The sequence below is a fragment of the Rattus norvegicus genome, chromosome 10 (assembly GCF_021556685.1).
Source record: "Rattus norvegicus strain SHRSP/BbbUtx chromosome 10, alternate assembly SHRSP_T2T, whole genome shotgun sequence".
NCBI classification, from domain to species: Eukaryota; Metazoa; Chordata; class Mammalia; order Rodentia; family Muridae; genus Rattus; species Rattus norvegicus.
The window spans coordinates 40,692,335-40,714,362 of record NC_141543.1 but is presented as its reverse complement, the minus strand read 5'-3'; the positions used below and the strand labels follow the sequence as shown (position 1 = coordinate 40,714,362).

Sequence of the window (22,028 nt, the reverse complement as noted above, 5' to 3'; positions counted from 1 at the left end):
TGTCCATATGCACATGTGAGTGCAGTGCCCTCAGAGGCCAGAAGAAGGTGTCAGAGCCCCTGAAATTGGAATTACAGATCCTGTGGAGACCATACAGGTTCTGAGAACTGAACCTGGGTCCTCTGCAAGGGCAGCCGGTGCTCTTGCCTACTGAGCCATCTCTCCAGCCTCACAATATCACTAACCAGTTACCCTACTACACAACAAACACTAGCACTTATTCCCCCACCTGCTTACAACTTTCCCTAGACCACCTCCCCTCATCCTCCTTACCCAGGGTCTAGTAACAACTCTTTTGTTCTCTAGTTCCAAGGGTTTTATATTTCACCTGAGTGAGATCATACAGTCTTTGTCTTTCCGTAGTCACCTTTTATATAATGTCATCCAAGTCCATCTATCTTGTTACAAGGAACAGGATTGGTCTTTTTTATGGCTTTGTAATATTCCATTATAAATATAGACCATGTTTTCGTTAGTCATTCACCTCCTGCTGAACATTTAGTTGATTTCAGACTTTGGTTATAGTTAATTATGTTCCAATAAATGTGGACAGATAGAGAGCTCTTTGATACAATTTCATTTCTTTATTTTCACAGAAATACAGTAACTAGCTTGTGTGTTGAAATTTTATGTATTTATGTGCGTGTGTGCACGTGGGCATGATGAATGGGGCACATGCATACCGTGGCATGCATATGGAAGTCAGAGGACAACTGTGGAGTTGGTTCTCTCCTTTCATTCATACGTGAAGTCCAGAGATTAACTCCTGGCCAAGCCTGAGTGCCATGCCCCTCTATGCTCTGAGCCATCTCTCCAAGCCATCTTTTCAGGTTTCTGAGGTTATAGTGCTTTCCCTAGTGAGGGTGTTAATTTACATTCCCAGGGAATAAGATGCCCCCTCCACAGCTGACCAGCCCCTGTTATTTCTTGTCCCTGTTTAGCCCTTTGAAAAACTTCTAGAATGTTCCTTCCTCCACGCTCTTGCTAAACTTGCTAGCTTGCTTTCTGATATGTGTGTGCAGTGGTGTCTCATTGTGATTTCTGTTTTTATTTTTGTATTGATAAGGACACTGGCATCTCTTCAAGTTCTTAACCATTCACAGACTTCTGAAGGATTTGTGTTCTCAACATTGGGCTGTGTGTCTTTTCTCGAGAGATGTGTGTATACTCTGTCTAGATAGTAGTCCCTTATGAAACAGGCAAATATTCTTACTTTTCTGATAGTCTGACAATTTCTTTATAATGCAAGCGTTTTTCATTTTGACTAAGTCCTATTTCTATCTACTGTTGCTTTTGCTGTGTGAGTGTACACGTACACACACCTGCACATGTGTGTGCAATAGGAGTATTTTTCTAGCTTTACGGAAGTACATTTTCTTTGCATGCTACAGATCCATCCAGATTTCCTATTTCTTCTTTTTCAATTACATTTTTATTTCTTCATTGCATGTGCACGCATGCACACTTGCCATGATATACACGTGAAGGTCCGAGGACAACTTGCAGGAGTCTGCTCTCTCTTTCTACATCGTGGGTCCCAGGGATCGAACTCAGCTCCTCCAGGCAGGAGGCACCTTTGCTCGCTGAGCCATCTCTCTGGCCCTGCTATTTCTTCTATTATATATTGTCTATAATTTTCCTTAGTAAATTTTCTTGTTCTGAAAGGTTCAAGAGGTAAAAGAGTCTCCTGTTTCACCTGGGCATTTGTTTGTGTGTTTAGTTGTTTGATGGTTTGCTTTGGTTTATTTTGGTTTGTGGTGCTGGAGATTGAACCCAGAACTTGTGTGTGGTAAGCACATTCACTTCCCCTGAGCTCTATCTCCAGCTCCTTGCCCTGTGACAAACCTTTTCCCTGAGTCTGCTAAGACCCAGCTTACAGTTTGCCATCTTCTTGTTTTTGTTTTTTGTTTTTGTTTTTTTTTTTTTTTTTTTTTTTTTTTTTTTTTTGAGCTGGGGACCGAACCCAGGGCCTTGCGCTTCCTAGGTAAGTGCTCTACCACTGAGCTAAATCCCCAGCCCCTTGCCATCTTCTTAAAACACCATGCTCATCTTCCCCACTAAGCTCTAGGCTCATTCCCTGCCTCAGTCATCCCATGACTGGGTCACCTCAACACTCTGGGCCACAGTCTGCTTCTTTTCATACCAGGAAGTTATAAGCGTGTCAAAGGCCAAGAATTCCCTTGTCTCCCAGCTGGGGCATGGTCAACTGAACTCACTTGGACTTGTTACTTCCAAACTGGTGTTCGTAATGTGTGCTGTGTATGGGAATGATGGCTGTTTGAGTTCACTGAGGTGCTGTCTCCAGAACGATGGGCCGTTGCTCCCCTATCCTCCCCCCTAGTGCACTGCAACTTTCAAACCCAAGCATGTTTGAAACAACAAAGTGTCCTCCATGGCTCCTTATTTGGGAATAGGCTGGCCTGCGGACTCTGTGAGAACAAAGCAAGAGAACGCCAGAACAGAGTCAAAACACCGTATCCATGAGAACAGCTAGGTCAGCCGTTTCCAACAGAGGTCACACTGTTTATCCCAAGATAGAAAAAAATGTCTACAGTGGGCAAGAGATAAAGACTCTGGAAGCTCAGCCGTGGGAAGCTCAATGTGGAGAGAAGGCTCAGTTGGGAACCCCCTGCTACCTGCCTCAACTTCCCCAGTGGGTTTCTGGTAGATGTTGAGAGTGAGCGGTTGGACGGCATCGTTGCTGTGTGTTGCTATTTGTTCTTCTTGGAAACCTTACCAGACAGGACGCTTTGCTTTGACCGAGCCTTTGTTCATCAGACATTCTGGCCGGCACCCCCAGTTGATTTTTGCTAGATGTTTTGATCACCCCATCCAATGATATTTAAATACCCGGCTGTCTCTTGCTATTTCCTCTTTTACTTTGGCTTACCATGTTCTTAGTGAACTAGGTCGTTCAAAAACAGAAAGAACGGCTGTCGTAAATCATTCTCTGGCCCATACAAAACGGTGTCAAGGAGGAAGGGTACCCTTGCCTCTCCCCAGCAGAGCCTCAAAGGTAATTTTTAAAAGTAATAGGAATAGAAAAGTAAGCCGGGGAAAGTGAGAGATGGTGATGGGTGAGCGGACATCCTTCGAACCGGCCCTCCCTCTAGCACAATCAGTTCTTTCTAGAACCAGGGGAGGAAGAACGGTGGGTGCTGCCGCTTTTCCAAGCCCCACAAGCCCCACAGCATTGTTCGTTGCTCATAAAGTGTCTTTATGTCACCCTCTTTCTTTCCCCTGAGGTATTTGGCCTGAGCAACTTCACAGATAAGCTTTGAAAAGTGAAACCAGTTTCCACTCTTGCAGCGGCAGCCCTAGGGGTCCTTCGGGCATTATCACCAGCCATCTAAGTTGGTAATACATACCCGGGGCTGAACAAAGCATGGGGGGGTAGTGCTCCCTTGGGGCCAGGGAGGTTTTATGGGATCCCTTGACTAATTAAAATTCACTCTCTCAGACAGCTGTGATCTTTACTGTCTTGTGCACCTGAAAACTACATCATGACATTTAAGCCATGCTCGCTAGCTGAGATGGCCCCAGCAGCAGCCACAAATCCCAGGCAGAATGGAAATGCTAAATTCCGTGTTTGGGGCTTGATTTGAAGGGCAAGAACACTCAGATTCATGAGGTTTGTCTACCAACGCCCAAAAGGGCGACCTCCCACCCTGTCCCTGGGCTGACTCGGCCTTTGGATAAGAACAAATAGCACTTTTATAATGCTGTTATTGGCCAGTTGCTGTCTATATGGAGTACAGTTCACTATACTTAACCCCACAGGGTCTGGAGCCTGAGCAAGCCCACTCCAGCTCAGCTCCAGGTTAGATCTGCACTGAGCCACTATCCCCACCAGAGGCCCCCAAAAGGATCCAAAAGCCAGGGGGAAAAAAATGAAAACTTCTGCCTTGTGGCCAAAATCCTACCTGAAGCATCCCTTTTTTCCTAAATATTGGGGAGACACACATAGGAGGAGTACCCCCCCCCGTTTCCTTCCGTGGTGCCATGGTAAATGGGATTATTTTGTGAGGATGGGCCTCTGGTTCACAGAGACTCAAAGCATATATTCCTGACCCGTGTGGGTTCAGGGAGTGTCTTGAGATGAGCCCCAGAGTTTTCCTCTGCACGCTTCACAGGAGCAGCTCTGATAGGCCAGCATGCCCTGCCTGAAGAGCTAGCACTGAAATGTGGTCCTATCACAACCAACCTTCCTATCCAGGCTGAACTTCTAGCAACGGTTAACCTTGACTGCCAACTTGATTGGGTCTGAAACTAATTAAACAACATGCCTAAGAGCAGATTAGTGAGACGATTTCAAGGATGCTTTAACGGAAGGGACTCTCCCATGTGTATGTAGGACCTTCAGCCCAGAGGTAAAGGAGTCCTAGGAAAAAGCAGTGCTCCACCTACCCACCTTTACTTTCTGTTGGTAAGTGCATCTGCTCTGTTGTTGCTGCTGCTGCCCCTTCAAACCCTGACTTAAGAACCCAGCTGCCTCTGCCTTCTAACATCAACTGACATCAGTGGCTCTCCAGACCTTAGGTGCCAAGACTGGGACTGTGAGATACTCATCCTCATGGGCTGAGCAGGTTCTCAGCCTGTCCAGCCGTTGTTGGACTACCGAGACTGAATCATACTGATAAATCCCCTTTGCAAAATATACTTATTCTGACCATTCCGTTCTTAGAGAATTCTAACACACGCCTCAATGTTGAGAGGTGGGACCTAGTGGGAGGCCTGAGCCACTAGACAGACCCCTTCATGACAGCCACAGAAAGCACACTAAGACATCCATGGTGTACCTCTATCTCAAGGCGACACCCATGGAGACTCTCCCACCAGCACCTATGAGCCAAGGAAGACCAACTCCCTCCTCTCAGGGTCCCACCCATGTCCCCAGCACAGACGCCCCTACTGGCCACACAGTTCTGCGCAGCTCTATCTGTCCTCAGGAGTGGTAGGGAAATTGGTGTCCTCTTGTGGCAGTAAGGCTCAGGGACAGATCTTTCCTGTTGATCAGGGAGAACGACCCAGGACTTCTTGGTCACATCAGCCAGCTTGGGGACATGAGGTCAGGTGACTCGCTGTGGAGAGACTTCAAGTTCGAGTTACTCTACTCTCTTGCTTCCTCTTGAGATGGCCAGAGGAGAAGGCAGACACTTGGCAGAAAAAAGTCATCAGGGTTTGCTGCACAAGTGTGAGGACTTGAGTTCGAACCTCAACACCTGCATGAAAGCTGGCCCCAGCGATGAGCACCTGTCATTCCAACCCTGGGGAGGCGGAGACAGGTGGGTCCCTGGCTGTCAATAGCCAGTTAGCCTAGCCAAACTGGTGAGTTCCAGACCAAAGTGAGCGCTCCTGTGAGAACGGGGGGGGGGGGGGGGTAGAGAGCAGTTAAGGAAGCGTTAACTTCCTTATGCTTAATGAACGTTCATGAACAGGCACACACCCTAGCACGAGAAAGAAAGTAGGGAGGAGGGAGGGCCAGAGGTTAAAGAGCAGAGGAGGATGGGCTTGGCAATCGATGGAGCGTCCTAGATGCTCAGGTAAGCCTGAGTCCTGATTGGGCATCTGTACTGCTTCCACTTCCTACTCTGTGCTGCTCTGGGTCCCCTCTATCACCCGCCACCAAGGTTTGTTTGTAGAGGGCGATGCCCACTCTGGGTGGTGTAACAGATTAGGATAGATGGGCTGGCTGACCAGTTATGGTATTTCCCAAAATTCTGTAGGCTGGCTAATGAGGACCAAGGTGTTGGCAGAGTCTCTGGCGAAAGCCAGGCTTCTCACTGTGTCCCACAGGAAAGGAATGGCAGCTCCCTTGGGGCTATTTGTAAGGGAGCTCATCTAGTCCTGAGACCACTGCCTCATCACCTGAACTCTTCCCCTAAGGCCCCAACAAGCTCACACAGCTGGTCATGGTTCAATGAGTGAAGTTTAGAGACATGTGGTATTCAGACCGTACCAGTACCTACTCGTAGAGTACGATTCATCCGAAAACTGTGTGCAGAAGTCTGAGAGGGACATCTGCAGCCAGCCACTGAGGTCCGTGCTCCCCTCTCCCACTTAGCAAGTGCAGCTGATGTCCACACCTGCTGGGGCCATGTGTGAATGGAGACACCTACTACAGAGGAGTGGGAGGCTCTCAACAGGGTCAGGCAACAACAGCTCCCCAGGGAAGGCGTTGTGAAGGCAGCCCAGCATTGACCATCTTAAGGAAGAGAGCCCGTTCCGGTCAGTGAGGTGGCCCAGCAGGTAAACGTGCTTGCCATCAAATCTGGGACCCATGTGATAGAAGAAGAAAACTGACTCCAGAAAGTTGTCCTCTGACCATGGTATAAATGCACATGCACACACTGGAAGACACACACACACAAACACACACACAAACACACACACACACACACACACACACAGAGGGGGGACGGGAGTGGAGTGGAAGGGGGAGAGAGAGAGAGAGAGAATAGTGTAATAAAAAATATTTAATTCCGGAAACAGTGTTAGGCAGATCTGGGTTCAAGGCTAGCTTACTCTACATATCAAGTTCCAGACCAGCCAGGGCTACAGAGTGATATCCTGTTGAAAAATTAAAGAGGAGGGGGGATAAGGAGAAAAGAAAACAAAAAGTATTAAGAGAACACATATAACTAATTTATTATTAGTTATAATATTATAATTAATTATAATTAATTATGTTATATTAATTTATTTATTAACATTATAATGAATAATTTATTAAATTTATTAGATATTAGTTATAATATTATAAAAATGTCTTATAACTAGTATTATTTTAACTGTTCTACTTTATTAATATTGCTAACCCATGCCTAATTTACAAAATAAACCTGATATAAGCTATGCACATGGACACCATGGTACATCGACGAACACCACCGGTGTAGCAACCACTGGATCCGGAGATGTGGACATGTCTCCCTCAGATAAAGAAAGAAACCACTGCACTTCTGCTTAACTCGGACACTCTGAGCAGCTGACTGCTGAGGCCGTGGGCTGGGTCTGTGGCGCCAGCCCAGGCTGCCCCTTTCCCTCCTCTGTTGTTGTGTTTGAGGTGGGGCTGAGGTCGCTGGACTGGGAGCTGCAGAAACCCCCCAACGACACAGTTGCTAGCTTAATTGGAAGCTGCCTGTTATTTTGCTGCTGTTGTTTCCGTTAGTTGATTTTTTTTCCACTGTTGTTTCTTTTGAGCAAAGAAAGGTAATTGATTTATACATATTGATCAGATATCAAGCATCTTGCCCAACTGCCGCCTCACTAGGACTCTTTCTCTGTAAATGTGGGGGTTCTCTTCTCATAAAACCAGATCATTAGATAACAATTCCGACTTAGTTTCCGATTTTAAAATACTTACGCAATGGATTTCTTCCCCTTCTTTGTCTGTCTAGGACCTCCAGGACAAAACTGGATCAAACTGGATCCTGGGCCCTGAGCTCATCCCCGATGCCTTAGGACTATGTCCAGCACTGTACTACCAAGCATGTGAGAATCACTCGTTCATACATATTATAATTGGACTATATCCATTTTTTATTTTTAAAAGTGTCTTATTTCTTTGTATTTGTTGGTGCATGTGAGTACATGTTTGTGTGGGCACACATGTATGTGTGTGCATGTGGAGGTCAGAGGTCAGCTTTGGGGGTTATTCTCCAGGAACCATTACTTTGTTTTGGTTTCTTTTTTATACATATGTGTATGGTATGTGTGCCTGACTTTATATGTGCTCCCGTGAGTGGGGGCACATGTGTGTATGTGAGTATGTTTACACATGTGCACACACACACAGAGGCCCAAGGTTGATATCAGGGTGTCTTCCTCTATCCCTTTCCACCTTATATATTGAGCCAGGGTCTTTCACTAAGCACAGAGCTCAATGGCCCTCTCAAGGATTCTGTCTACTCCCTCTCTCTCTCCCATTTGATAATTACAAATGGACCACAATACCCCCTTGACTTCCACATGGGTCCTGGGGATTGGAACTCTGGCCCTTACTTACCTATGATAAATGTTCTCATGCTAAGCCATCTCCCTGACCCCCACCTGTGTCTTGAGATGAAGTATAGTAGTTTGAATGCAAAATGTCCCCCATAGGCTCATGTATTTGGACACTTGGTGCTAGATGGTAGCTGTGTTTGGGAAAGTTATGAGATCCTTAGGAAAAGAAGCCTCCATGAAGGAAGGGAGGGAAGGGGTTCACTGGCTTCAAAGTTCTACTTCTTGTTCCCCCTCCCTCTCCCCTACCCTCATCATGGGTCTCTCTTTCCCCCTTCCCTCTTTGGATGTGGTGGGGATGTGACCAGCCATCTTCTTTCTCCTGTTATCCCTCAGGAACTGTGGACCAAAATAAACCCTTTCTCCTTTAAGTTGCTTTTGCCAGGGTGTTACATCACAGCAACAAGAAAAGAAACAAAGATACCGGATCTTGTTTGGCCTGGAGTTCCCCAGTTAGGCTGAGCTGGCTGTGTTCGTCCTCTCCTGCTCCTCAGTCTTGGGATTATGCTCCTCCACTCCAGGCTTTTCTACACAGTTCTGGACTGAAGCTGGGTCTTCATGCTTGAAAGCAAGCACTCTTCCCACTGCCCACCCGCTTCCCTGCCCTGTCTCTCTTTCCTTTCTTCACCTTTACTAAAGATGCATTTCACATGCCACAGGATTCGCCCGTGTAAGGCGTACAGCTCAGTGCTGGCTTGAATATTCAGAGTTGAACAGATATCTAATTTTAGACCACTGCACCGTCTTCAGAAGAAACCCCATCCATCAAGAGTCAGTCCTGTCTCTGCTCCCCTCTTACTGTCTGGGGTTGGGTTTTAATGTGTTGTATGTTTACGTGGTTCAGAACTGAAGATGACAGAGAGCTGTAAAGCAGGTTGCAAAATACCCGGGAAGTTCTAGCACTTACTCCATGCCTTCTACATACCTCCCACAGGTAGCCATTTTCATAAGTTGTCTGTTTCCTGCATTTCTTTATGCAAATACACGGGAAATCCCACGTAAGATTCCGACTCCCTACCCTCTCTTCACAGAAAGGTAAGGTAATTTATACAGTGCTCCCCGCCTTCCTCATTGACTTAATCTGTCCCCAGCACATTCTCATTCTTTCTCACAGCCCTGGTTCATGTTTATTTAATCAGTTCCCTGTTCACAGACCCTTGGCAGAGCTCCAGGCTTTTGCAATTACTCTGTGTAACCTCAATCACGGGTCCTTTAACATTCGTGAATATCTGTGTGTGGGATGGATTCCTGGGGGTGGGATTGCTGGGTCAAAGGACACACAGCCTTGCTTCCTGTCTCTATAAGCAATGCCAAACTACGTCCTGTCAGTACTGCCCAATTTTTCATTCTCTACCACCAAACCTGTTTCCCAACAGCCACACCTGATTATGCGTGGATTTGGAGCTTTGATCAAACTGACTTAGGAGTTCCGCTTGGAACTCCTATAAGGACTTCATCTCGGGTCTCTGTCTCAACCGTAAACAGGCCACTGCTTCTCTTCACTGTCTTTTTTTTTTTTTTTTTTTTTTTTTTTTTTGGTTCTTTTTTTCGGAGCTGAGGACCGAACCCAGGGCCTTGCGCTTCCTAGGCAAGCGCTCTACCACTGAGCTAAATCCCCAGCCCCTTCTCTTCACTGTCTTAGTTTCTCCTTGCAAACGTAAAAGTTGGGCTTAAAATATCCATTGCCCAGCCTGCAAGATGGCTTGCTGCCAAGACTGTCAAACTGAGTTTGGCCTCCGGGACCAACGTTACAGAAGGCAAGAACCAATTCCTGAAAGTTGTCCTCTGACCTCCATACGTATACTGTGACTTGTGCCCAACCCACACAAGTATACATACAATCAATCAATAAAAGAAGGCAGCTGTTGGAGTCAGACAAACCACCTCAAAACAGTGCTTTAAAGCAACCATGACAAACGGTTCCTGGAAATTCTGTGGGTTCAGTGCACTCAGCCGGGTGGGTCTCCTGATCCAGTTGCTACTTCCTGGGGTTACCCCCATGACCATGAGCAGTCAAGCTGAGTGGGATGTCCCGTGGAGACTCTCATTACTGGCTACTCTAATTACTTTGGCATTTCTCCAAATAGCTTCCCCCAGTGGCCAGCCTTGTCTTCCTCACAACATGGTGGTCTGGATGCTGTGACCTCTTAATGCCTGGATCCTGAGGTCATAAGACATCTCTTCTACATTGTGCTGGCTGCAGTGAGTCATGGGGCCACCCAGATTACAAGAACCAGAAGATTTTTTTTACCACTGGATGGGAGAAAGTGGTTGTGCAGTGCAGACACAAAGAGCTGGTGGCCACCTTTGAGACCGCCCGCCACCGTTCACACTGACACGCATCCGTCCTTTGTCATAATTACAAGTATCTCCTGCTAGGCCTGTCCCTGCCTTTTAACTCAGCTCAAGTTTGCATGTCCGACCTGTGCGTGACATGCACGCACGTGCCCTGCTTTTTGTTAACCTATCACTCTGAAACAATTCGAGGTTCCCAGAAGTTCCCAGGATAGCAAATCACTCATGCACATAGTAAAGTAAAATGAAAATGTTTTTAACAAAATTAATATTTTTTTAAAAAATCTAAAGAAGACATCACCTCATGATTTGGGGGCTGGTGGGTCTCACGGTAGAACCTGGATTCTGTCCCACATTGTCCAATGAAGCCTTTGTCCTACTTGATTTGTGGCGAGACAGAGTAAATGTGTCCAGGACAGACCCAGCATGGCAGGTGGCTTCAACTGCTAACATCCCTGTCTTGTGAACGTGAGAACTCACTCCTTTGGGGAAGCTATTATTGGTCCCTCTTGTTCGTGCGTATACTTACGTGTGGAGATACACATGTATGTGTGTGAGGGTGTTCCGCATAGCACACATCAGAAGTCAGAAGACAACCTCAGAGGTCAGTCTGCAGGCAACTGTCTACCTTTTGGTTTTCAAGAGTCTCACACTGGCCCAGAACTTTACCCAGCAGGCTAGGTTAGCCTGGCTAGTGAGTTCCAAAGATCTACCTGTCTCTGTCTCCCATCTCACCACCCTCTAGAGAGCAACAAAGAACTGTCTAACGACTCAGGAAGGGCGCTGACCTGCCGACACTTGAATTTAGGCTCTGGCATCCAGAAATATGAGAGTATACCTATCTGTTGTTTAAGCCATCAGATATTCATTGTAACTCCCCTAGGAAACTAATACAGTGTCCATGCTGTTATATAAATGAAACAATGTAGCACTACGAGGTTGGCCTGTTTGCTCAACAGAGTTCCCTGGATACCCACCAAGATTTAGGTGTTGAATAATCCACTTCATTGTATGGGCTGCGACAGTTTACTTAGCCATATTCCCCCTAGAGCATGGTTCCTTTCCCCCTAGTGTTTATCTACCACCAACCAAGCTGGAGTGAACAGTGCAGACGCTCACCTCCATGACTCTGGGATAAACGTCCAAAAGTGGATTGCTAGGTCATATGTGTTCATTTTTAACATGCCAAACTGTTTTCCAGAGTGGGGAGTACCATTTCACATTCCTACCAAAAATGTATAAGTGACCAAGTATTTTCTGCAATCTCACCAGAACTTAGCATTTTCACGTTTTAACAGGTGTGCGGTGATCTCTCACCGACTTCAGTTGCACCTCCCTGTTATCTAGTGCGGCAGTGTGTTTTCCATTACTGTGACAAACTACCTGAGACAGTCAACTTAAAAGAAGGAAATGGGGGTTGGGGATTTGGCTCAGTGGTAGAGCGCTTGCCTAGCAACCGCAAGGCCCTGGGTTCGGTACCCAGCTCCAAAAAAAAAAAAAAAAAAAAGAAGGAAATGTTCATGTGGGTTCACAGTTTCAGAAGTTCCAGTCCACTGTCACTTTGCCCTATTCTGGTGGGCCCATGACAGTACAAAATGTCAATAAAGAAGTGTGTGGCAGAGGAAGTCTGTTATCTCACGGTACCTAAGGGAGGAAAGGGGAGGATCTGATGTTCCAATATCCACCCTCAAAAGAGTTCCCCTAATGACCTAACTCCCTTCCACCGGCTGCCACCTCACAGAGGTTCTCTTGATATAGGGCTATGAACCAAGGGTCCTAACACTCAGCCTCTGGGAGAGGGGACAGACAGATTAGGGATGTCAGCCATTGGCTCTGGGTTTTAGTGTTCTCTGTGTTAAGGTGTGAAATGTCCCCTCTTCCGCCATCAACTCTTGAGCCTAATGAGTCCTTTGTCTTATCTAGATAAAGATCCTTTGAGGGGGAAGCTAATGTCCTTCGAATCATCAGTAAAACGGTTTCACTTGGGAGCTAGTAGGTAAGTGTAAGAGGGCAGAGGTGTTAACACACACCCCAGCAACTGGGGGTAGGGAGGTTGGAGACACGTGCATTCCTTGGGCTCACTGGCCAGATGGTCAAGTCCCAGGACGCACTGGGATTGAGATTGTCAGTAAAAAGATGCCTGAGCTCTGAAGAACCACCTATGCACACCCATTCACAGTTGTGCACACACACACACACACACACACACACACACACACCACTACATATTGCAGTCTGTATCTATATTCAAGTTAAGTCTTCTTATCTTCCACATATGAGAGGGCATGCAGTTCCTGTCTTCTTGTGTCCGGTACATCACAGGTAGCATACTAAATCTCCAGGTCTACCCATTGTCTCCCGACAGCAGGGTTTCATTATTATTATTCTAAATAATATCCATTGGGGATGATCTCTGCATTCTATTTACATATCCATCTGGTGGGCACGCAGCTTGCTGCTTTTCCATTTTAAATTTTTTATTACTAAAATGATGTACTCTCTGTTTCTCTCTCTCTCTCTCTCTCTCTCTCTCTCTCTCTCTCTCTCTCTCTCTCTGCCTCTTCTCCTTGTCTCTTTCTTCCTGTGTCTCTTTCTTCCTGTGTCTCTTTCTTCCTGTGTCTCTGTCACCGTCTGTCTTTCTCCCCTTTGAACTTCCATCCTCTTCCTTCCCGTTCCTCTCCCTTAATCCCCGACTTCAGCCACCCACGCCCTCGCTGTGACCCGTGTAAGCCTGGGTTCACCTTTGCCTTCGTCACCTTCAATAGGCTCAGAATTCTGCACTTGACCTTGTTGCTTATGACAGTCGTCTTTAAGTCGTCTTTAACCAGACGAGGTGTTCAGAGACTTACCGTTTTCTATTTCCCCCACACACACCCCCATTCTGTGCCTTGACTGCTTTCGCCTCATCTGAATGTGACATTTATTCCCTGTGCCTGCCACTGTGAGAGCCACAGCCCAGCACACTTGTTACCCACCGACTTTTCTCCCCCTGAAGTTCCCCAGCCAGCCCCTCTTCTGCTGATGGCGGAGTCCTCAGCAGGTGCTCGAGCGTGTGCGTGCGCATGCGCGTGCCCACTGTCCTGTTGATGTTCCTGGGTGTTTAAAACTGGTTTTCAACCTTCGTTCCTGCAGCAGAGCTTAGCTGCACAGCCCTTGGCTCACACTCCCCTTTATTGAATCGCTTGGGCATGTTATCCCACTGTCTCCTGAATGCTAATGTGAAGAAGTGTGATGCCAACCTGATTTTATTTCCCTCCAGGAATATTTTTGTCTAACTGTAGCCAAATTTCTTCATCTTACATGTCCCATCGTTTTAGAGGGTATCTGTCAGTGTTGACACTCTGTGGCGGTTTTCTCTGGGATGCTGTGTGCTTTTTCAATATGTAGATTAAAATCTTTGTTTGGGGAAAGTGTTCTTACATTATGTGTTTAAGTAATTATTCTCCCTTTGGGCTGGCCTCCTTTGTAGACCCCAGTTATGCATAGATTGGGTCTCACACCCTTGTCTTCTGTACCTAGCTCTTTCTGTCTGTTACCGCATAATTTTTCATTGTTTCGATGTGGCGCATATGCATGGTGTGGCGTCTACCATTTCGATCTTTTTAGATGTTCCGTTCAGGGCCACTAAGTACATTCGTCGTGTTATGCAACCAGCACTAGCAACATCGCCAAAGCCTTTTTCACCAAACTGAATCTCTGTGCTCCTTAAATAACTTCCCGCTCCCCCTGTCTCTTGTAACTAACCACCATTCCACTTTCTGTCTCTAGGAACTGACTGTTCTATGTGCTGCATAGAACATTTAACTTTTTTGTGTCTGGCTTATTTCACTTCCCGTCCTCCATATCCATCCATGTGTTTACTGGATGTGGTGGTAAATGTCTTTAATCTCAGCACTTGGGAGACAGAGGATCACTGTGAGTTCAAGGCCAGCCTGGTCTACGTAGTGAGTTCCAGAGCAGCCAGAGCTACATAGTAGAGGAACCCTGTCTCAAAAAAGAAAATAGATTCACCCAGGTATCAGAATTCCTTTGCTTTTTCAGGGCTGAGTAGCATTCTGTTGCATGGACATACCGTATGCTGTGCGTGTGTTTGCTCACTGATGGACGCTGGCCTCCACCCAGAGTGAATAATGTAACCGTGGACACTAAGGTTCAGATATCTGTCCAAGTGCCCGATCTCAGGTCTTTGTATGTGAGCCCCAAAGTAACTTTCCGGATCTAATGGCAGTTGTATATTGTTGATTTTTTTAACATCCACCTGTTTTGTGCTGTAGTTTACACTTTCCTGCTCTTTGTTTGTTCATTTGTTTTGTCTCGTTTTTAACATTCCACCAGCAGTGCACAAGGGTTCGGATTTTCTACACTTCTATCCCCACTTGTTTTTGGTGTTTGTTTTTTGTTTTATTAAGCAATAGACTGCCCAATGTTAGCAGGGTTCTTTTGTTAGTTCTTGAACTTAAAAGAATTTTTAAAAGAATTTTTTAAACTGGCTCAGAAGGAAACTCCAGGATGATTTTATTGGAACCTGAGAGAAAAATAAAAGAAGGCAGGCAAGTCAGCAGTCTCAGCAGCTGCCTAGGAGAAGATGGGGGAGGAGCAAAATCATGCTTTCCAGGAGAGGCCGGAAGAGGGCATCCGATCACCGGAACTGACAGTCGTGGCTGCCCTGTGGGTGCCGGGGAACAAACTCAGTCCTTGCAAGCGTGGTGCTCACCTAACCACTGCGCCTCCTCTCCGGCCTCTGTCTGCCTTGATAGTCCTATAAGATGTTAGCTGGGAGTCCAACTTCACCCTTTCGCATGTGAGTATCCAATTTTCTCAGCACGATTTGTTGTTCAGAGGACCATTTTCCCCATCAAATAGCCTTGGCATCTTTGTTGAAGATATTTATTTTTAAGGAGAAGCAAACCATGATTTCCCAAGAAGATAAAATAAGCACATTGAAATGATCTTATTTGAATCATGAATGAATGAATGATAGAATCCAGTACATACTGCAAACAATTTAGAGGCAAGTTCAAAGACTAGAGATACTTACAGACCATAAAATTACACACACGCACACGTGCACACACACACACATACACGTGCACACACATGCACCCATGTACACACACATGCACACACATGCACGCAATATATATATGTATATATTATATATATGTAATGTATATATATGTATATGTAATATATATATGTAATCTTCCAAAGATTTTTTTCCTCCTCTATTGCTAAAATGTTACCACAGGGGAGCCAGGCATGGTGCTATATATACCTTTAATCCCATTACTAGAGAAGAGGCAGATCTCTGTGAGTTTGAGCCCAGGCTGGTCTACATAGTAATTCTGGGCCAGCCAGAGTTACATGGTAAGACCCTGTTTATTAAAAAAAAAAAAAAATCCCAAGAACTGAATTCAACCCCCACTTCCCCATAGAAGCTGCTTACAGTGGTGTGTGTCTGTAACCTCATGCTGGAGAGGCAGAGACAGGAGACTCTCTGGGGCTCCCTGACTAGCCACTATCTGAATCACCAAGCCCTAGGTTCAAGGAGAGACTCTGTATCAAATACGAAAGTGGAGAGTAATCGAGAAAGGCAGCAACCACAGGCAGGTACACACACAGACACAGGGAGCCACACACATACAGAGAAAGACAGACACAGAGAGAAAGAGACACAGACAGACAGACAGACAGACAGACAGACAGACAAACACACACACACACACACACACACACACACACACACACACACACACCCTGAAACATAACTTTTAAAATAAAAAGAACTATAGGGCTGGAGAGATGGCTCAGTGGTTAAGAGCACTGACTGCTCTTCCAGAGGTCCTGAGTTCAATTCCCAACAACCACATGGTGGGTGGCTCACAACCATCTGTAATGGGATGTGATGCCCTCTTCTGGTGTATCTGAAGACAGCGACAGTGTATTCATACATAAAATAAATAAATCTTTTAAAAAAAGAAAAAGAAAGAAACTATAAATGTAGTCACCTAGAACAACAGGTGAGATGGCTCTGTGGGCAAAGGTGCTTGGGACCAAGCCTGATGACCTGAGTTTGATCCCCACAGGGTAGAGAGAGAGAGAACTGACTCCAGCAAGTTGTCCCTCCATATGTGTACCATGGCACACATGATACACACACAGTTTTGCTATGGTTTTTTTTAAGATTTATTTATTTTATGTATACAAGTACACTGTCATTGTCTTCAGACACACCAGAAGAGGCATCAGATCTCATTACAGATGGTTGTGAGCCACCATGTGGTTGCTGGGAATTGAACTCAGCACCTCTGAAAGAGCAGTCAGTGCTCTTAACCTCTGAGCCATCTCTCCAGCCCACTTTGGTTTTTTTTCTTAAACCCAGCAAATCTTGCAGAACTGCAGGTTGGATGTTTAAAATTGCTTGGTAGAGTTGCCTTTCTTCCAGAGGTCTTGGGAGAAAATCCGTTTTCTTTTTTATTATCTTAATAATATATTTTAATTGATTATTTGGGAGTTTCACATCAATGGCTCCAATAGCCATCGCCTCTCAGACCTTCCAGGTCCACCCACTTCTTCCATGACCTCCCCGCCAAAAACATGGAAAAAACAAGTCCATTTTGTGTGGTTCACTAGAGCATGGTCAAATTCCTAGTGGCCACCTCCCCTTCCTGCCCCCCTTCCCACCCCAAAAAAGACATTCTCTGATTGCCTTTGGGCCAGAAACCTTCAAATGAGGAGAGCCCTGCCGACTGATGGAAGGGGTGGGGCCTGCTTTCGCGGGGCGGGGCCAGCTCTCCTGCACTGAGTGGGTCCTGCTTTCCCTCCTGTATGGGCATTAACATAGCCCATCAACATGGTCTTCAATGGAAACAACGGGCTGCAGATTATTAACTTAACCCTTGACAGTTTCAGGTTACTCGTGGCCCTCAGCATCGTCACAGGATTCAGCATGGCCTCAGGTGGCTCTACATGCTAGTCATACCGAGTGGCCCCTGAGGCAGCAAAACCTGAGGACATCACCAATGCAGCTGCGCAGATCGCTTAAGTCCTCATGGATCTCAGGTTTCATCTCTTCCTGAGGCAACCGCATGGGCCACAGTCACCAACATGGCCTCCAGTGGCTTCGGGGACCACTGTGGTCCTTCAGGGAGGTCCAATCCAGTGAGTGAACCTTTCTTTATCTCGAGCTTCCATCCTTGCCCGGATCCAGGGCGATCCTGAAGCCGGGCAGCAGGTTCTGGGGCTGAGTCTGAATAAGCTTCAGACTCTACTAGGCAATGACAGCATGTCCCCCTCAGCGCTCTCTCCCTGTCGCCACCATCACATCTCCAGTTCGGCTTCTCTTCATGGTGTCCGCACTATCTTTCTATCTTTCCCACCCCTCCATCACATTGCTTATTTTAGTGGTGCCTGCCTGTCCTCAAGTGCTTTCGTGGGTCGGGGTGGCGGGGGTGGAGGGGGTGGGGGGGTCTTGTTTTCTTTATATCTAGCAGCTGCCTTTATTCCTGGACTCCTGATCCTGCACCATCCCACCATCTGCTTCCATGGTCATGCCTCCCCCTGGAAGACCTTTTGTGACTTCTCGGGACCTTCCCCTGATGCTCTAGGGCGACTTCCCCCGTCCAGATCATCAGTATCATCACATCACACAGAAGCCTCTTTGGCCTGCATGTGGGAAGGTTACAGGGCTTCCATGGAGACATCTTTGGAAAAGTCAGGGTGTGCCTTCAACAGAGGACCCAGCAACCCTTCCGCAGGAAAAAAAAAAATCTAATCTGCACAGCTACAGATAAAATCAGCTGTGTAGCACAGAACATGGCGGTGAGCACATCTTCAGTCCCACTGCTCCCGGGGCAGAAGCAGTTAGATTGCTGTGAGTTCCAAGTCAGCCTGGTCTACATAGCAAGTTCCAGCCCAGCAAGGCTACAAAGTGAGACCCTGTCTCATGCATAGATAGATAGATAGATAGATAGATAGATAGATAGATAGATAGATAGATAGATAGATGGATGGATGGATGGATGGATGGATGGATGGATAGATAGATAGATAGATAGATAGATAGATAGATAGATAGATAGATAGATAGATAGATAGATAGATATAGACAGACAGACAGACTAATCTAAGGTGTCCCTAATTAAGGAAAGAGTTTTGTCTGCGGTGTTGCTCCTGCCTGAGAATTCAACCTCCCGTACCAGATGGTCTGCCTTAGGGCTGAGACATGTCTAAGCAGTGTGTAACAGTTTCTTACAATCAATCCTTATATTCTCTATACATCTCTATGTCTCTGTCTCTCTGTCTCTTTCTGTCTCTCCGTCTCTGTCTCTTTCTCTCTGTCTCTGCTGTCTCTGTCTCTCTCTCCCTCCCTCTGCCCACTCATGGGTCCCAGTAGAGAAAGATCTATATAGTCTAACACGTATTCCCTCCAAATCCTTATTTGTTCTCTCTCCAGCTTCTCCTGTTGCCGTCTCTCTGAATTCCTTGTCTCCAAGACAGCCTTGCCTACCCTCTTCTATCTACCAGCCAAAGCAGCTCTCAGAAAAACACCTTCTCTCCCTCTCCCTTCCATCTTGTTTGAAGGTCTTTCCTGTGAGCGGTTTGCCCCACCACCTCCATCCCCACAGATCCTAACCCTTCTATTGCAACCTCTAACCCCAGGCCCAGGGCTTCACTACCCTTTCCCTGGTTGTTTGGTTCCCTATAACCCATCACAGAACAACTGAAGGAGATGCACTTCCGTGGCATTAGATGGATGTCAGGTATTAACACTGCTTAGAGTTCTTAAACTTTATTGTACGTGTTCTTTCTGATACTGGTTTTCCTATAAACAGACAAAGATGTTTAGGATCAGGCCATCCAACTCTAATTAGCAGCTGTGGGACACTCCCTTGCTGCTGAGCTGCCTAGAGAAGAGGACCATGGGTCAAACAACTACCCCGTGCCAGCCTGAGCCATCTGGAACAAACCAGATACCTTGAGGCAACCCTAACGAAGCTGCACTGACTGCGTGGCCCCTGGAAACACAGCTCAGTCAAAGCTCTGTGAAGCAGTTTGTACCAGACTATTTCGGTCACAAGCCTGAGTGAACCATGTCCACTTTGGCCAGGGAGCCACTTCTGTGGTGGAAGGGCCACTGTCACTAGTACTAAGGAGCAAGGGCATGATTGATCCCGGGCTAAGAGATGAGACACTGGTGGCTGTCCAGGACTAAGGTCTGGATATCAAGTCCTGCAGGAAGACTGTAGCTCTAGAAAGGCCGCTTGTCAACTGCCTTTGCCTTCCCACTGCCGCTGCACTTCAACCAAGCACTAAACAACAAGAAAGCTGCGAGAGACTTTGTTTGTTCGTTCCTCTGTTTGTGAGTGAGAGGATCTCCTGTATCCCAGGCTAGCCTCAAACTGAAAATAACCTTAAACTTCTGAAACTGCCTTTCCTTTCCAAGTACTGGGTTGTAAGTGTGCACCACCCACTGTGGATTTATATGACCCTGGGATCAAACTTAGGACCCTAAGTAGAAAGCCCCCTACCAAATGAGCTACATCCTCCATCCCCAAACCGACTTTTATAGAGTTTCTTGCCTACCCACTTGTAGCTAGATAGAACAAAAATCCTCCAGCCAGCTTACTGGTGTCATGGGGACAGTTGCTTGGTCACCCAGTGCCTACCTTGGAGACACAAACATCATAATTCATCAAAAAAAAAAAAAAAACCACTTGGGGCTGGGGATTTAGCTCAGTGGTAGAGCGCTTACCTAGGAAGCGCAAGGCCCTGGGTTCGGTCCCCAGCTCCGAAAAAAAGAACCAAAAAAAAAAAAAAAAAAAACACTTGCACACAGAAGTGTGGTGGCACATGCCTTTAATCCCAACACTCCAGAAACTGAATCAAGTGGATCTCTGTAAATTCAAGGATAGCCTGATCTATAAGCAAGATCAAGGCCAGCCAAGACTACACAGTGGAACTCTGGGTCTTAGTCTTCTATTGCCCTAAAGAGACACTATGACCCAGGCAACTTATAAAAGGAAGAATTGGTTGGGGCTTACCAACCAATCCAGTCCAGAGGATTGGTACATGGCCATCATGGCAGGAAGCACGGCAGCAGGCAGACAGGCAGGCATGATGCTAGAGCAATAGCTGAGAGCTTACATCTCACCTCTAAACATGTGTCGGAGAAAGCACAACGAAAATGGTGTGGTCTTTTGAAACTTCAAAGTTTCAAAACTTTGGATGGGCCACTCTCATCCAAACCACCACACCCTGTCTCAGAAAAAAACGAAAACAAAAACTTGCCCAATTGAATGGTTTCACGGCCTGATTTGCCTACTATCTTTTCCTTACCCGGACCTAATGTGAAGCTGAAGAAAGGTATTTATTTAGTTTGCAGGTGGGGTAGCATCTTTCATTGTGTCCATTCAAGGTTTAATGACAGATTATTAGAACAAAAAATATTTTGCTCCTTGAGGAGATGACATCAGCTTTTATGCAGGCCAGAGTGGCAAGCTTGGGAAAGGATATGAAATTGCCCTTTAGAATGGGCTTTATGAGGGGAGCCTACTACCAGAGTCAGAGTGATGATTGACACTTTAGATGGAAGAGCATTAAGAAATACAGCAACATGCCAGAGGGCCGGAGATAGCCTTGAAGAAAGAAAGAGAGGCTTCTGTTCAAAAGCTGGAGGAGGGCTGAAGATACCATAGTTAGGAAATAGCAAGGAGGTGTGGCCTGATTTCTGGGAGAGGATGGGGTGCCTAGCGGGGCTGGGATCTAACACTTTGACACTAAAACATGTTCTACTCTTGTTGATTCTTTCCTGTGTTCAAGAAAAACATGGTTTTGAGACTACTTCTTCAAGATCTCTGGCCCCACATTCCCGAGATCCCAACCATCCCTGCCTTCACGGCCGTGTTGGTCAGACTCCATACAATGCATCTTCATTTTCTGAGCCACAATCCAAGTACCCAAGCCTTTCCATCAATCCTGGTCATGGGATTCTTCCAAGCATTCCTGAGGGCCCAGTTCCATACACCATGTTTCCGGTACCACTGGACTAGAAAGAGCAGACTCAAGTTTGCTGACTGGAAACAGCAAGAACTTGCTGGAAAAGCACGCTGTGAACTTGGACTTAACTTTTACATCTTTATCTGTTTGAGATCCTCTGGGCTCCCTCCCTCGCCCACCCTGAAACCCTAGTGATCCTTGGATAAAGAGTCCTCACTAGAAAACTATTGGGCAGTGATTAAACTGATATCTTTAGGCTTCAGGGAGTCACCAACATCTTCCCAAGTTCCCTAAATAAAAAGATCAAACGTTGACTCAAACATTGATGGCCAGCCCTTGAATTGTGCCTGCTGGTGTCAAGGGCACTGCAAAAAGAACCCTGGGGTGGGGGTGGGGGTGGGGGGCCTTTCTGTGCTGGGAAGCCTGGCTGTGGAATGCCTCCTTTTTGTAGGCACCTCAGCCTCGCCTCTGGTACTTTCCATCCTCGCCTTCTGAATCGCTGCCACTCGGTCCGCTCCCCAGATAAAGTCACATGGAACTTTTTAAAGTTCTCTCACACAGAGCTCAGACTCATAAAGACAGTAACCAGAGCTCCAGGAACTAAAGAGAAGCGGAAAGGGGAGCCTAGGTCTCCTCGATACCGCGCGGCTGCCAGGAGCCTAGCAGGTGAGCCCGCGCCAGCCACCTGGCTGTGCATTCCCCACGTGTCCCCAGCGGCCCACTGCCATGGA

General features: G+C 46.6%; 1 long non-coding RNA gene across 4 annotated transcripts; it reads left to right on the top strand.

The window, feature by feature from the left end:
- Window positions 1–2,510: 2,510 nt before the first annotated feature.
- On the top strand, window positions 2,511–21,617 carry LOC103693320 (uncharacterized). Of its 4 annotated transcripts, none has more exons than XR_015631209.1 (11): window positions 2,511–3,016; window positions 3,246–3,357; window positions 3,461–3,631; window positions 4,217–4,426; window positions 5,134–5,285; window positions 6,065–6,249; window positions 7,401–7,494; window positions 8,939–9,039; window positions 12,223–12,295; window positions 17,206–17,460; window positions 19,134–20,124. It is a non-coding gene; the product is annotated as an uncharacterized LOC103693320 (long non-coding RNA). The 4 variants fall into 4 exon arrangements; XR_015631210.1 differs by lacking the exon at window positions 19,134–20,124 and adding an exon at window positions 21,121–21,617 and having other exon boundaries at window positions 2,527–2,653; XR_015631211.1 differs by having other exon boundaries at window positions 2,527–2,653.
- The last annotated feature ends 411 nt before the right edge of the window (window positions 21,618–22,028 follow it).